This window comes from Antedon mediterranea, chromosome 1, assembly GCF_964355755.1.
Source record: "Antedon mediterranea chromosome 1, ecAntMedi1.1, whole genome shotgun sequence".
Taxonomy (NCBI): domain Eukaryota; kingdom Metazoa; phylum Echinodermata; class Crinoidea; order Comatulida; family Antedonidae; genus Antedon; species Antedon mediterranea.
Window position 1 is genome coordinate 8136529 of NC_092670.1, and position 14288 is coordinate 8150816.

Here is a 14288-nt window from a genome sequence, read left to right on the forward strand (position 1 = left end):
ACAAAATTCATTCTGTGTAGACAAAATTTATTTTGTTGCGACAAAATTTATTTTGTCGCGACAAAATAAATTTTGTTAGCCGAGCCTACTAAAGCGTGGGACAAAACGTTTTAACATTTAAATTAGAAGGCGGGGTTGTTATTGGAAACTCGAAGATTGACAGTTATAGGCCTACGATCAAACAGCTCGCGAATATCATTTTACGACCTCCTCTACACCGGTGAACTTGAATACTTTGCGTCGAGTATAAGTACAGTTTATACTGACGTATAACAATATTATTGTATACTTAAAATTAATTCCGATTCAGCAAAACGGAACACGTAGCCCTCCCGGGTAGCCCTATATGCCTACCAATTTTGGTAATAAATATTAAAGATGGTTGAAGATTTATATCGATACCGATAATATTGATAAAGAAAATGACAACACTATTTACGATAACATCTGATAAGTTGAGTAGTAATGAAATGATTTTAGTTAATACATTTATTTTAATATAATAGTTAGTATAGGCCTATTTATTCTTATGGGAATTGCGTCGTCTATATAGGCCTACCAAGTTTATTTGATAGGAATACTAAATTGCTAATAGGCCTAACTCAAGGGAACAAAACTATGATATATCTCTTAAGACATATTAATTGTCTCTAATTGGAATATTAGAGATATCTTTATTGAAAAGATATCTTGGTTATAACAGGGATATATCTCTATTGGAACCTAAGATCTATATTGTAAACTATAACTACATCTATTAAAAACTAAGATATTTTAGTTGCCTAAATAAATGACAGTTTGGTACGCCATAGATTATGATATTGCAAATTGTCGTTAAAAAGTTAAATTTAATTTCAAATTTAGTTTAACTATTAATTTTACTCTCGGTTGCATATTATTATATATTTACACCCTCGAAAGATATAATTCAACTTTGACCAAATAGTTATATGGGTGTTCACAATACTGACATATGGCGCCACTCAAGTATCCATTCCCATGGCAGTGTATATAATCTTTCCACCTTCTCCATGATTGATTTTATTTATTATACATTGCTAATTGCAAATAATTGTTTATAGGTTTACATTGTTCTTTGTACTTTTAATGTACGTATTCAGTCTTTGCCTGGCTTGATAAGATTGATGTTAAATAAAAATGCATTTTCCACTAATAAAATATGGAGTTGTATCAAGAAAGTATTGTAATTTCGGGCAGAATGGTTTTCGGTCTGGAAAGGTCATTATTACACTGTCTGGGGTGTTGATGTACATCTAATGTTTGAAGCTTTACCTGAAGAGGTCCTAGACAACTTGCGTAATCTTGGAGAAGCCCAGACCCTCAGTCAAACCAGAATGGTTTTCGGTCTGGAAAGGTCATTATTACACTGTCTGGGGTGGGTGTCACGAAACCTCAGACCACGAAAGCTAAGACCCCTAAGACCTAAGATCACGAAAGCTAAGACCCAAGACCTAAGATTACAAATTCTAAGATATACTACAGCTTAAAAACAATACTTGTTTATCCATACATAATTTTTAACACAGAGGTTTTATTTATTACCATAAATATAATTTAATACTACCGCAAAACACAGATAAACTCACATTATTTTCGCCCGTTGAGTAAATGTACATTTTTTCTTTACAACAAACAAACTTGACGGGTTGTTTGTTGGTATATATTTACTCCAATGTGTTGGTTCAGAGGATGTTTTTCTTACGCACTGCCTTTCTTGTATTTTGACTCCAAATTTGTTTACTAACTTTATCCTGAATACCACACTTTAAAATTAGGACTTATAAGTACTTTCAGAAGGAGAAACACATAACAACAAATAAATAAATCCTTTAATTGATGATTTTACAGACGTGTTTCTTTGTATACTGTAATGTAACTCCTCGAGCTCCCCATGCTCAATGTTTTTGTTTCTATGGAGCGCCAAAAGAGCAACAATAATAGTACAAGTATAAAAACAGAAAGAAAACGAAACAAAAAAACTTATCATGATTTTTAAGTTAAAATTTATTTGCCAGTATTTATTTCTTCGTACTTGCATGATTATACTATTATCATTACAATTTTAATTTTACATTGTTCCATCCACACACTGTAGATGGACTCGCTCCACAGAGTTTTCAGCCCTCTATATAATTTTTGCTCTTTTGACGTTCCATAGAAACAAAAACATTGAACATGGGGTAGGCCTACCAGTGTACTGTAGGCTAGTCATTTTGTGTGCGAGAAAAACGTCTGTAAAATCATCAATTTAAAAATGTATTTCTTACTTTTTATGTGATTCTTTTTCATGAAAGTGCCAATTCTAAGGTCTGGTATTCAGAATAAATGCTGGGAGTTAAAATACAAGGCAGGTGCGAAAGATAAATATTTGTAATCTTAGGTCTTGGGTCTAATAGCTTTCGTGATCTTAGCCTAGGTCTTAGGGGATCTTAGCTTTCGTGGTCTTAGGTTTCGTGACACCCTGTCTGGGGTGTTGATATTTATACATCGAATGTTTTATGGGCAATCACTCCTGAACCTAGCCAACGTAGGGCCAGGTAGCCTACGTTGGCTAGGTTCAGGACTGATTGCCCATAAAACAAAACTAACGTGAGCAATCTTTTGTAGTCAGTTCTTTAAATGTTTTTTTTTTTCGAATAACGGACAGCTTTCAGCATCATTATTTCTGCAATGATTATTATTATCTTAAAGATATATTGTCCGATGAAAAAAATGTTTTTTTTTAATCTTTTTGTTGAATATGTTATTTTAATGTCACATAATAGTTATTCACTTTCACAAAAAATTGGGTCTTTAAAAAAATTATTTACCTGAAAAAACTGTAATTTAAAGCAAAAAATTGTCAAATTGTCTGGAAGCCAATGAGTTTTTGGGTAATTTAACTGTTTATTTTGTCTTTTTATAGTTGAAATAATTTTTTTCCCCGTTCTTTTTTCTTATGGAAGTGAACAACTTCATTAAAACTGCATAATGGCCTATTCTTTATTTTTCATGATTTTGGGAGACAATACATCTTTAATTTTAAAATAAAGTATATATATTTTATAAGATTATTAAATAATATTTTAAACGACAAAATATTAAATAGCCCCATTACTACAATTTTACTTAAGTAATAAGCAGGGCTCTAATGAAAACCATTTTCCGATTTTTTAATATACAGTAGAATACATTATAATAATAATTACTGACGACGTAGATATTAAATTGTCAAAGTATGAATACTGATCATATCTGATATTTTCAGGGGTTCCCTGATATTATAAAATAGATTAATATGATAGCAATAGAGACGGAGGCATGCTCAGCCATAATAACTTAACCAATAACAAATGTCAAAGATAGCTTCACCCTGTCTTGCCCTTTTCACGTTTAAACTCCGCCTTCTAATTTAAATATTAAAACGGAGCCTACTCAAGCGTGGGACAAAATGTTTTAAAAAACGTTTTGTCCCACGCTTGAGTAGGCTCGGCTAACAAAATTTATTTTGTCTCGACAAAATGAATTTTGTTGCAACAAAATTCATTTTGTCTACACAGAATGAATTTTGTCTACACAGAATTAATTTTGTCCACACAGAATTAATTTTGTCCACACAGAATTAATTTTGTCGTTACAGAATGAATTTTGTCTACACAGAATTAATTTTGTCCACACAGAATTAATTTTGTCTACACAAAATTAATTTTGTCGTTACAGAATGAATTTTGTCGCCACAAAATGAATTTTGTCGTTACAGAATGAATTTTGTCTACACAGAATTAATTTTGTCAACACAGAATTAATTTTGTCAACACAGAATTAATTTTGTCTACACAGAATGAATTTTGTTTACACAGAATTAATTTTGTCGAGACAAAATAAATTTTGTCCACACAGAATAAATTTTGTCAACAAAAAATGAATTTTGTCAATACAAAATGAATTTTGTGTTGACAAAATGAATTTTGTATTGACAAAATTAATTATGTGTAGACAAAATTGTAATATTTTGACAAAATTAGCAATGTCCCAAACGGCGCCCCGTATATATTTGGTTGAGGCAAAGATAGTGTAGTTGGCTACTAACTATCTTTGGTTGAGGACACACACACCACGCCACACGACACGTGGTGTGAGGAGAGTAGTAGAGACACATGTGACATACACATTTCAACGGGTTGATTTCACCAAAGATAGTGTTTGATTTCACTGTAAAGATAATGTACTTACAATACTAATGATTGATGAATATTTAAGTTAAGGTAGCTAGGCTAGTTACTATACATTACTTCTAGGTATAGGCCTCCTAGGCATGTTATTTCATGGAGTGATATTACTCAATGGTTAAGTAATTAATTTACTACCTAGCAGCTAGAATTTCGCTAGCATAGTAGTAACATGATAACCGATCAGTGCTACTGTACAGTTAGGTCGCAATTCAAATCGGCCGTGGTGTTACGTATTCGGTCGCTGCACCGCTCGACCTTCGCAGTTTCGAGGTATATTCAGAGCGTCATTTCGACGATCGAGCATTCTCTACTTCTACGGAGCGCCATTTATGCCTTTATTTACTTCCGAATTAGAAATAGTACTACGGTAACTGCTCCAGTGGACCAAATTTAGCACCGGTGGAGCACAGTGATATAAAATAGAAATAAGTCACTAATTTTAATATCTTTTCGTATGTATGTGCTCAAGTGGACACAATTTGGCGCCAGTGAAGAGCACAGTGATATAAAATAGAAATAAGTCACTGAATTTTAATATCTTTTCGTATGTTAATAACACTGTGCTCAAGTGGACCCAATTTGGAGCCATGGGAGCACAATTATATAAAATAAAAATAATCACTGAATTTTAATATCTTTTCGTATGTTAATGCACTGTGCTCAAGTGGACCCAATTTGGAGCCAGTGGAGCACAGTGATATAAAATAGAAAAAAAGTCACTGAATTTTAATATCTTTTCGTATGTTACCGTATATTTCGGTGTATAAGTCGCACTTTTGACACGCAAATTTGACCTCTAAATTAAGGGTGCGTCTTATACACCGAACATAAATGCCTCACCACACAGATTGTACATAGGCCTAGGCTATCGTCACCTCGTTTGCTAGGCCTGAGTAGGCTAGGCCTAGCTACAGTAACTAACTAACGTAACGGCAACCTGCTTCTGCCTAGGCCTAGTTTTCAAGTCATTTTAGCATGATGTTATACTAAATATGATGAAAAGATTTGTTTATTATGGCGCTCCGATAAAATTTCATTTGTAAACGTTTACGTCGTACGATTGGAATAGTATTTATTTATACAGTAGTTATACGCACGATCGCCGTACCCCAAGCGCAAGCCCTTCTTTTGGTGGCACATGGTGTACGGTATTCGACTAGTATATTCTCCAGGTGATTATAGCATGGACCTAGCAAACACACTTCTCGGATACATAGATACTAATCGAATACGATTGTCCATGAAAACGTGCGCCCTCTCGAAATGATCGAGCGAGGCTAGCCCACACACGTGCGTGTTACACACACGGTCATGCACTCGATGTTGCGGCGAAACTCATGAATAACAAGTTAGAAAGAACTTGTTGAGGCTGGGCGCGGTCGAGCCTAGGTAAGAAAAAACCTAAATAAAGGACGCCGTTGTAGATATAACAAAATATATTATTACAATAATATTGATTACAATTTAAAAAAACATTGTTTTGATGAAATATAAGGTGCGTCTTATACATCGACGATATAAAAAATACCGATATTTTACTCTCAGTTGGGGGTGCGTCTTATACACAGGTGCGACTTATACACCGAAATATACGGTAATACACTGTGCTCAAGTGAACCCAATTTGGAGCCAGTGAAGCACAGTGATATAAAATAGAAATAAGTCACTGAATTTTAATATCTTTTCGTATGTTAATACACTGTGCTCAAGTGAACCCAATTTGGAGCCAGTGGAGCACAGTGATATAAAATAGAAATAAGTCACTGAATGTTAATATCTTTTCGTATGTTAATACACTGTGCTCAAGTGAACCCAATTTGGAGCCAGTGGAGCACAGTGATATAAAATAGAAATAAGTCACTGAATGTTAATATCTTTTCGTATGTTAATACACTGTGCTCAAGTGGACCTAATTTGGCGCCAGTGGAGCACAGTGATATAAAATAGAAATAAGTCACTGAATTTTAATATATTTTCGTATGTTAATACACTGTGCTCACGTGGACCCAATTTGGCGCACGCGCCAGTGAGCACACAGTGATATAAAATAGAAAAAAGTCACTAAATTATAATATCTTTTCGTATTTCAATACACTGTGCTCAAGTCAACCCAATTTGGCACCAACGGGAGCACAGGGAAATAGTCACATACATAAACATCGAGAAAAAATACTTCTGGAATTTAAAAATATTTCAAACTTGGTATATTTGTTCAATATCGGTTACTCCATCCGTAAACCAAAATCATGTCAGTGATTTTAATAACTTGCGTTTGCTTAAGATACTACTTACGAAAAAACATACAATTCCGACACTATACTGTATGTTAAACTCTAATAATGATTTTTACAAAAAAAAACCGGTTAGGAATTCGATTTTTTCCCTGTAAATTGAGCAACTTATAGAAATATATATTGAAATCAAGGAGTATTTTTTTTTTACAAAAGAAATGTTCGTATGTTAATACACTGTGCTCCAGTGGATCCAATTTGGCGCCAGTGGAGCACAGGGAAATAGTCACATACAAAAACATCGAGAAAAAATACTTCTGGATTTCAAAAATATTTCAAACTTGGTATATAAGTTCAATATCGGTTACTCCATCCGTAATGCAAAAGAAAAATTAGTTTCAAGCCATATCAGTGATTTTAGTAATTTCCGTTCGTTTAAAATGTATATTTATGATAGAATATAGAATTCCAACACATTTTTTAAACTTTAAATTTTGATCGTCATAAAATAATTGTCCTACACATTTGAAATTTGGTAGTATACGTTCAATAGGTTACTACACGTTCAATATGTTACTACATAATTCATATTTTTAACATATGTCTTTTTTTTAATCGCTAAAGTTTAAAAAAAATGTGTTGGAATTGTATGTTCTTTCATAAGTATTTATCTTAGACAAACGCAAGTTATTAAAATCACTAATGTGGCTTGAAACTATTTTTTCTTTTGAATTACGGATGGAGTAACCGATATTGAACTTATATACCAAGTTTGAAATATTTTTGAATTCGATAAATATTTTTTCTAGAAGTTTTTATATGTGACTATTTCCCTGTGCTCCACTGGCGCCAAATTGGATCCACCGGAGCACAGTGTATTAACATACGAACATTTCTTTTGTAAAAAAAAATTACTCCTTGATTTCAATATATATTTAGGTGATCATTTAGAATAAAATGATCACCTATTGTTATTGTATGAAATCTTTGTTATTATTTATTACTTTCTGTACAGATTTTGTGTAACAGATATCTCAAAAAGTTTAATGTCATTGATTACCAAAATTTCACAATGTCTTTCAAATACTTTAACTTAGGTCTAATAAGCTTTTCAGCGTGATCACTCAACCGTGACGTAATTTATACGCCATTTTGTGAAATCACATTATCAATCATATCTCCATAATTAATTATCACATATTAATGTAATTCACTAAACGTAAACTTCAGGTCAAGGGTAAAAATATTAGCAAATAAAAACGCACACACACGTAGGGTCATGCGCGTGAAATCGCGCTTTAAAAATTAAAAAACCTCAAAATTAAGTTTTGATCAATTTAGAGCATGAATTAGGCCATTTGCGTGTTTTAAAAAATTACTGCGCAAAAAAAAGTTTTTGCACGTGCGATACTTAAAAAGCGTAAAAAATACGATTTTTTTTTACAAAACGCATTCTACTCACCATCTTTAGTACATTCACCAAATTTAAGTCAGTTCCGATATAAAATAACGCTATACGAGCAGGTTCAAAATGACAAAATGCGCAAATTAATTGCATCAAAGTGTTGAAAATGGTGAAAAATGAGGCATTTTTAAAATGAAAATAATTCTTCAGAATGCACGATGACCCCCAATTACAATTTTTTTAACTTTTTCTGGAAGCCGTTGAGTTGTAGATATGAATTCATGTACACATTTTACGTACAAAATGTTTTTACGTCATCAAATGGCCACTTGAATTTAAAATTAAGTTATTTTTCTCTTTTGTCATTCTTTTTCACATTCAATAGAACGCATCTCTGTTACTTTGTACCCGGTTTTTGCTCAATTTTCAGTATGTGATTGCTCAATTAATTGACTTTCTTATGACTTGCCACTACTTTTATTTTGATGACGTCATCACGCATAAAAACTTGATTAACATAGGTCGTGTAATTTCACCTTCACCGTAAATTTGAATATCTTACAGCTCTTCAGAATTAAAGATTACCTTGATGATTATAATTTATTATGAAAGCAGATGAAATGTAGATATGAATTCATATAAAAATCAAGCCTATCGGATGTTGTGACGTTAACATATGGCCAGTTGAAGTTAAAAAGTAGTATTTTCATCTTTTTCGTAAAAGTTATACAAATTTCAAAGAGCGCGTACAGCGCTTCTACGTGCCAAATTTTCTTCCAATTCTTATATTTATTTGCTCAATTCATTATCTTTCAAAATTGTCATCTTTGAGTTTATTTTGATAATTCCATCATACCAAAAAATTGGAACATGATGTGTGTCCCGTAATTTCACCTATGCTACACTGTATATAGATATACAGTATACTGTACATAATGTATATGGCATATAATAGGCACAACTCAGCACTATAAGCGTATGCATCATGTCATAGGATGGCGTACATCAACTTTGAACGATCGTATGTTAACGTACATGCATGTTTAAAAAGTTTTAATTTCATTAAAATGATAAAAATGATCACCTATAATTCGTCAAAGTGACGAATTAAATTCTAGTTTTAATTTAAGTTGCTCAATTTACAGGGAAAAAATCGAATTCCTAACCGTTTTTTTTGTTGTCAAAATCATTATTAGAGTTTAACATAATATGTGTCGGAATTGTATGTTTTTTCATAAGTATTATCTTAAGCGAAGGCAAGTTATTAAAATCACTGATGTGTCTTGAAACTATTTTTTCTTTTGGTTTACGGATGGAGTAACCGATATTGAACATATATACCAAGTTTCAAATATTTTTAAATTCCAGAAGTATTTTTTCTCGATGTTTTTGTATGTGACTATTTCCCTGTGCTCCCATTGGTGCCAAATTGGGTCCACTTGAGCACAGTGTATTAACAGACGAAAGGATATTAAAATTTAGTGACTTTTTTCTATTTTATATTACTGAGCTCACTGGCGCGCGCGCCAAATTGGGTCCACGTAAGCACAGTGTATTAACATACGAAAAGATATTAAAATTCAGTGACTTATTTCTATTTATATCACAGTGCTCCCCTGGCTCCAAATCGGGTCCACTTGAGCATAGTGTATATTAAATATGAAAAGATATTAAAATTCAGTGACTTTTTCCATTGTATATCACTGTGCTCCACTGGCTCCAAATTGGGTTCACTTGAGCATAGTGTATATTAAATACGAAAAGATATTAAAATTCAGTGACTTTTTCCATTGTATATCACTGTGCTTATTTTTTCGTTCATAATTCATCAAATATGAAAGCAATATATCATAAAACTATAAAAAAACAATATTCAAGCACAAAAATGGGCTTTCTATGCTGCGTACGGGCTAAGTGCGCCAAGGCGTGCGCGCAACGCACATCTGAAATGCTTAAAATGTCCTGAAACGTGTAGAAAGTTAATTAGAAAATGATTTTGAGCATTTTTAACTTTCAAAGCGTGCTTACGCACGAAAATACCAATGTTGAAAATGTTGCTGATGATACAGGAAGATGACCCTTGACATGAAGCATACATGTGTCAAGTGGTATTTAAAAATATTTATTGGTTTTCAATTTATAGTCAATCTACGCGAAAATATTTTCATTAAACCAAAGTTTCTTGCACAACTACATATATATGCGCATCTGCTGGCCAAGTTACAACATAACTGCTACCGCCGTTTTTTAGATCTGCATGCAACAAAAAATGAGCACGAAAATTGAAATTTTTGACAATAACAATAGGCTATCGCTCTACAGATAGCGAAAGCCTAATAAAAATAGAAATCAATTTTAGAAAACAAAACTTTAAGTTTAAATTTTGCATATTAATTGTATTTTGGAATGAAGTTATTGACATATTTTTAAAGTTGAAAGTAATATAAGTGCATTCTAGCTTTTAGATGAACGATAAGTAAAAAGTTTTGTTGCCTTGAAAACAATTCCAGGTGGGGAAAACTAAATCGTATCCTAATAGTATTAAAAGTCAATTTTTACTTCACAAGCTGCATCTATTTCAGCTTCGGTTTCAGTACCTGCTTTTGCTGTCTGGAATAATAATACAGTACTGTATTTAATAATGTATTATTATAAATAATTTGTAAACTATGGAAGTTTTCTTCCATACAGTAGTTATTTATAATTTTTTTAGCCTACAAAAGTTTCATTCTTTTTGCCTTTTTAGTTGTTTTTTATGGAAATATTATCTTTAAACAAACCAGTGAAAAACAATTCTCAAACAATGAATAGTCTATTGTTATTAGTTAATTTAACAACATATTTTCTTTCAGATTACAGAATACAGCATGAAATATAAATGTGAACACTGTGGAGTTAAGTTGGAATTCAGTGACTTGAAAGAACATTTAGGATTACACACTCATTCTAAAGAAATAAAATGTGAGCTGTGTAAGCTACATAACCAGACACCATATGAATGTGAACATTGTGGGAAGAAATTTAAACAAAGCTGGAATTTAAAAATGCATTTGAGAAAACACACAAGAGCGACACAATATGAAAATTGTGGTATGAAATTTAAACAAAATTTAAAGATTCTATTGAGAAAATACACAGGCGAGACACCATATGATTGTGAACATGGTGGTAAGAAATTTAAACAAAATGGAAATTGGAAAATACATTTGAGAAAACACAAAAGAGAGGCACCATATGAATGTGAACATTGTGGAATGAAATTTACACGGAATGCTACTTTGTCAGCACATTTAAAAACACATAACACACCTTATGAATGTGAACATTGTGGGAAGAAATTTAAATGGAAGCTGACTTTGGAAACACATTTGAGAACACACAAAAGAGAGGCATCATATGAATGTGAAAATTGTGGGAAGAAATTTAGAAAAAATGTAAATTTAAAAATGCATTTAAGAATACACACAAGAGAGACACCATATGAATGTGAACATTGTGGACAGAAATTTACACAAAATGGAAATTTGAAAATGCATTTGAGAACACACAGAGGAGAGACACCATATGAATGTCAACATTGTGGACAGAAATTTAAACAAAATGGAAATTTGAAAATGCATTTGAGAACACACACAGGAGAGACACCATATGAATGTGAACATTGTGGTAAAAAATTTAAACAAAATGGAAATTTGAAAAGACATTTGAGAACACACACAGGAGAGACACCATATGAATGTGAACATTGTGGTAAGAAATTTAAACAAAGTGGTGATTTGAAAAGACATTTGAGAACACACACAGGAGATACACCATATGAATGTGAACATTGTGGTAAGAAATTTAAACAAAATGGAAGTTTGAAGATACATTTGAGAACACACACAGGAGAGACACCATATGAATGTGAACATTGTGGTAAGAAATTTAAAAACAATGGAAATTTGAATATACATTTGAGAATACACACAAAAGAGACACCATATGAATGTGAACATTGTAATAAGAAATTTAAACAAAGTGGTGATTTGAAAAGGCATTTGAGAAAACACACAGGAGAGACACCATATGAATGTAAACATTGTAATAAGAAATTTAAACTAAGCTGGAATTTGAAATTTCATTTGAGAACACGCAGAGGAGAGACACCATATGAATGTGAACATTGTGGTAAGAAATTTAAACTAAGCGGGAATTTGAAGATGCATTTGAGAACACACACAGGAGAGACACCATATGAACGTGAACATTGTGGTAAGAAATTTAAACAAAGTGGAAGTTTGAAGATACATTTGAGAACACACACAGGAGAGACACCATATGAATGTCAACATTGTGTACAGAAATTTAAACACAATGGAAATTTGAAAATGCATTTGAGAACACACACAGGAAAGACACCATATGAATGTGAACATTGTGGAAAGAAATTTAAACGAAATGGAAATTTGAAAAAGCATTTGAGAATACACACAGGAGAGACACCATATGAATGTGAACATTGTGGTAAAAAATTTAAACGAAATGAACATTTGAAGATACATTTGAGAACACACACAGGAGAGACACCATATGAATGTCAACATTGTGGACAGAAATTTAAACTAAGCTGAAATTTGAAAATTCATTTGAGAACACACACAGGAGAGACACCATATGAATGTGAACATTGTGGTAAGAAATTTAAACAAAGTGGAAGTTTGAAGATACATTTGAGAACACACACAGGAGAGACACCATATGAATGTCAACATTGTGGACAGAAATTTAAACAAAATGGAAATTTGAAAATGCATTTGAGAATACACACAGGAGAGACACCATATGAATGTCAACATTGTGGACAGAAATTTAAACAAAATGGAAATTTGAAAATGCATTTGAGAATACACACAGGAGAGACACCATATGAATGTGCACATTGTGGTAAGAAATTTAAACACAATGGGGACTTGAAAAGACATTTGAGAATACACACAGGAGAGGCACCATATGAATGTAAACATTGTGGTAAGAAATTTAAACAAAATGGGGTTTTGAAAAGACATTTGAGAACACACACAAGAAAGGCACCATATGAATGTGAACATTGTGGTAAGAAATTTAAACAAAATGGGGTTTTGAAAAGACATTTGAGAACACACACAAGAAAGGCACCATATGAATGTGAACATTGTGGAACGAAATTTACACGGAATGCTACTTTGAATGCACATTTAAAAACACATAACACACCTTATGAAATTTAAATGGAAGCCAACTTTGAAAGCACATTTGAGAGAACACACAAGAGACACAATATGAACGTGAACATTGTGGGAAGAAATTTAAAGAAAGGGGGAATTGAACAAACATTTGAAAGTACACACAGGAGAGAAACCATATGAATGTGAACATTGTGGAAAGAAATTTAGCTGCAGTGAGAATTTGAAAAAAAAAAACATTTTAGGGTACACACAGGAGAGACACCATATGACTGTAAACAATGTTGAAAATTTAATTTAAACAAAATGGAGAATAAAAAATATGGAACAGACCATATGAAGTGAATGTTGTGGGAAGAAATTTAAACTAAATGATGGGAGTTTGATAATGCATCTAAGAATACACACAGGAGAGACACCATATGAATGTGAATACTGTGGACATAACAGTAATTTAAAGACCCCTTCCCTGCAATTTTGGACGTTTTTTGGAAAATAATACATATATATATCACTTTAAAAACATTAAACCATGTCATTCCTTGTCTTAAATGTACGTTTTATGGTAAATTATGATAAAAAGTGAGAAACAATGCACTACCTAAGTAGCTCGCGGCGATCGACCTCTCGTGGACGGTCTTAGGCCTAGCTAGGCTTAGTTTTGTAGGCCTAGCTGGTAAACATCGGTAACGTACGAACATCGTACGCGAGCTATATACCTAGCCTGACGTTGTATAGTTGCTGCATTAATTTTCTTTCTATTTTTACCAGACTCCGTTGATACAAATTGGGGAAAACCCGGTATTTTCGCTGAAAAGTTAGGAGTCTTCCATTTGTTTTGGCCTCACGATCGATCAAAAAGTGGGCGAATTACAGGTGAAAAACAAAAATATCAATCCGCGCGCAATGCATTTTGGGATTTATAGCGGGCCGGTATAATTATTAGAATCGGCTTATTTTTCACATTTTTAACCGTTTAAAGACGAAAAAAGTTATCGCAATAGGACCATATAGTATTATTTTTACATTAAATATAGTTTGTGATCTTAAATTAGATCTAAAAAACGTAGGGAATGGGGCTTTAAGTAAACAACTTTATATATTTATAAGCATTTAATAACATGTTTTATTGATATTTCCAATGGTGATATATAAAATAAATTACTAAAAAACGTAATTTTATATGTAATTATTTTAACCAAAAATGGCGTTAGAA

At 32.5% G+C, this 14288-nt stretch overlaps 1 pseudogene; it reads left to right on the top strand.

Annotated features, from left to right (window-relative positions):
* Positions 1–4173: 4173 nt before the first annotated feature.
* LOC140040821 (uncharacterized) lies at positions 4174–13525 on the top strand (annotated as a pseudogene).
* The last annotated feature ends 763 nt before the right edge of the window (positions 13526–14288 follow it).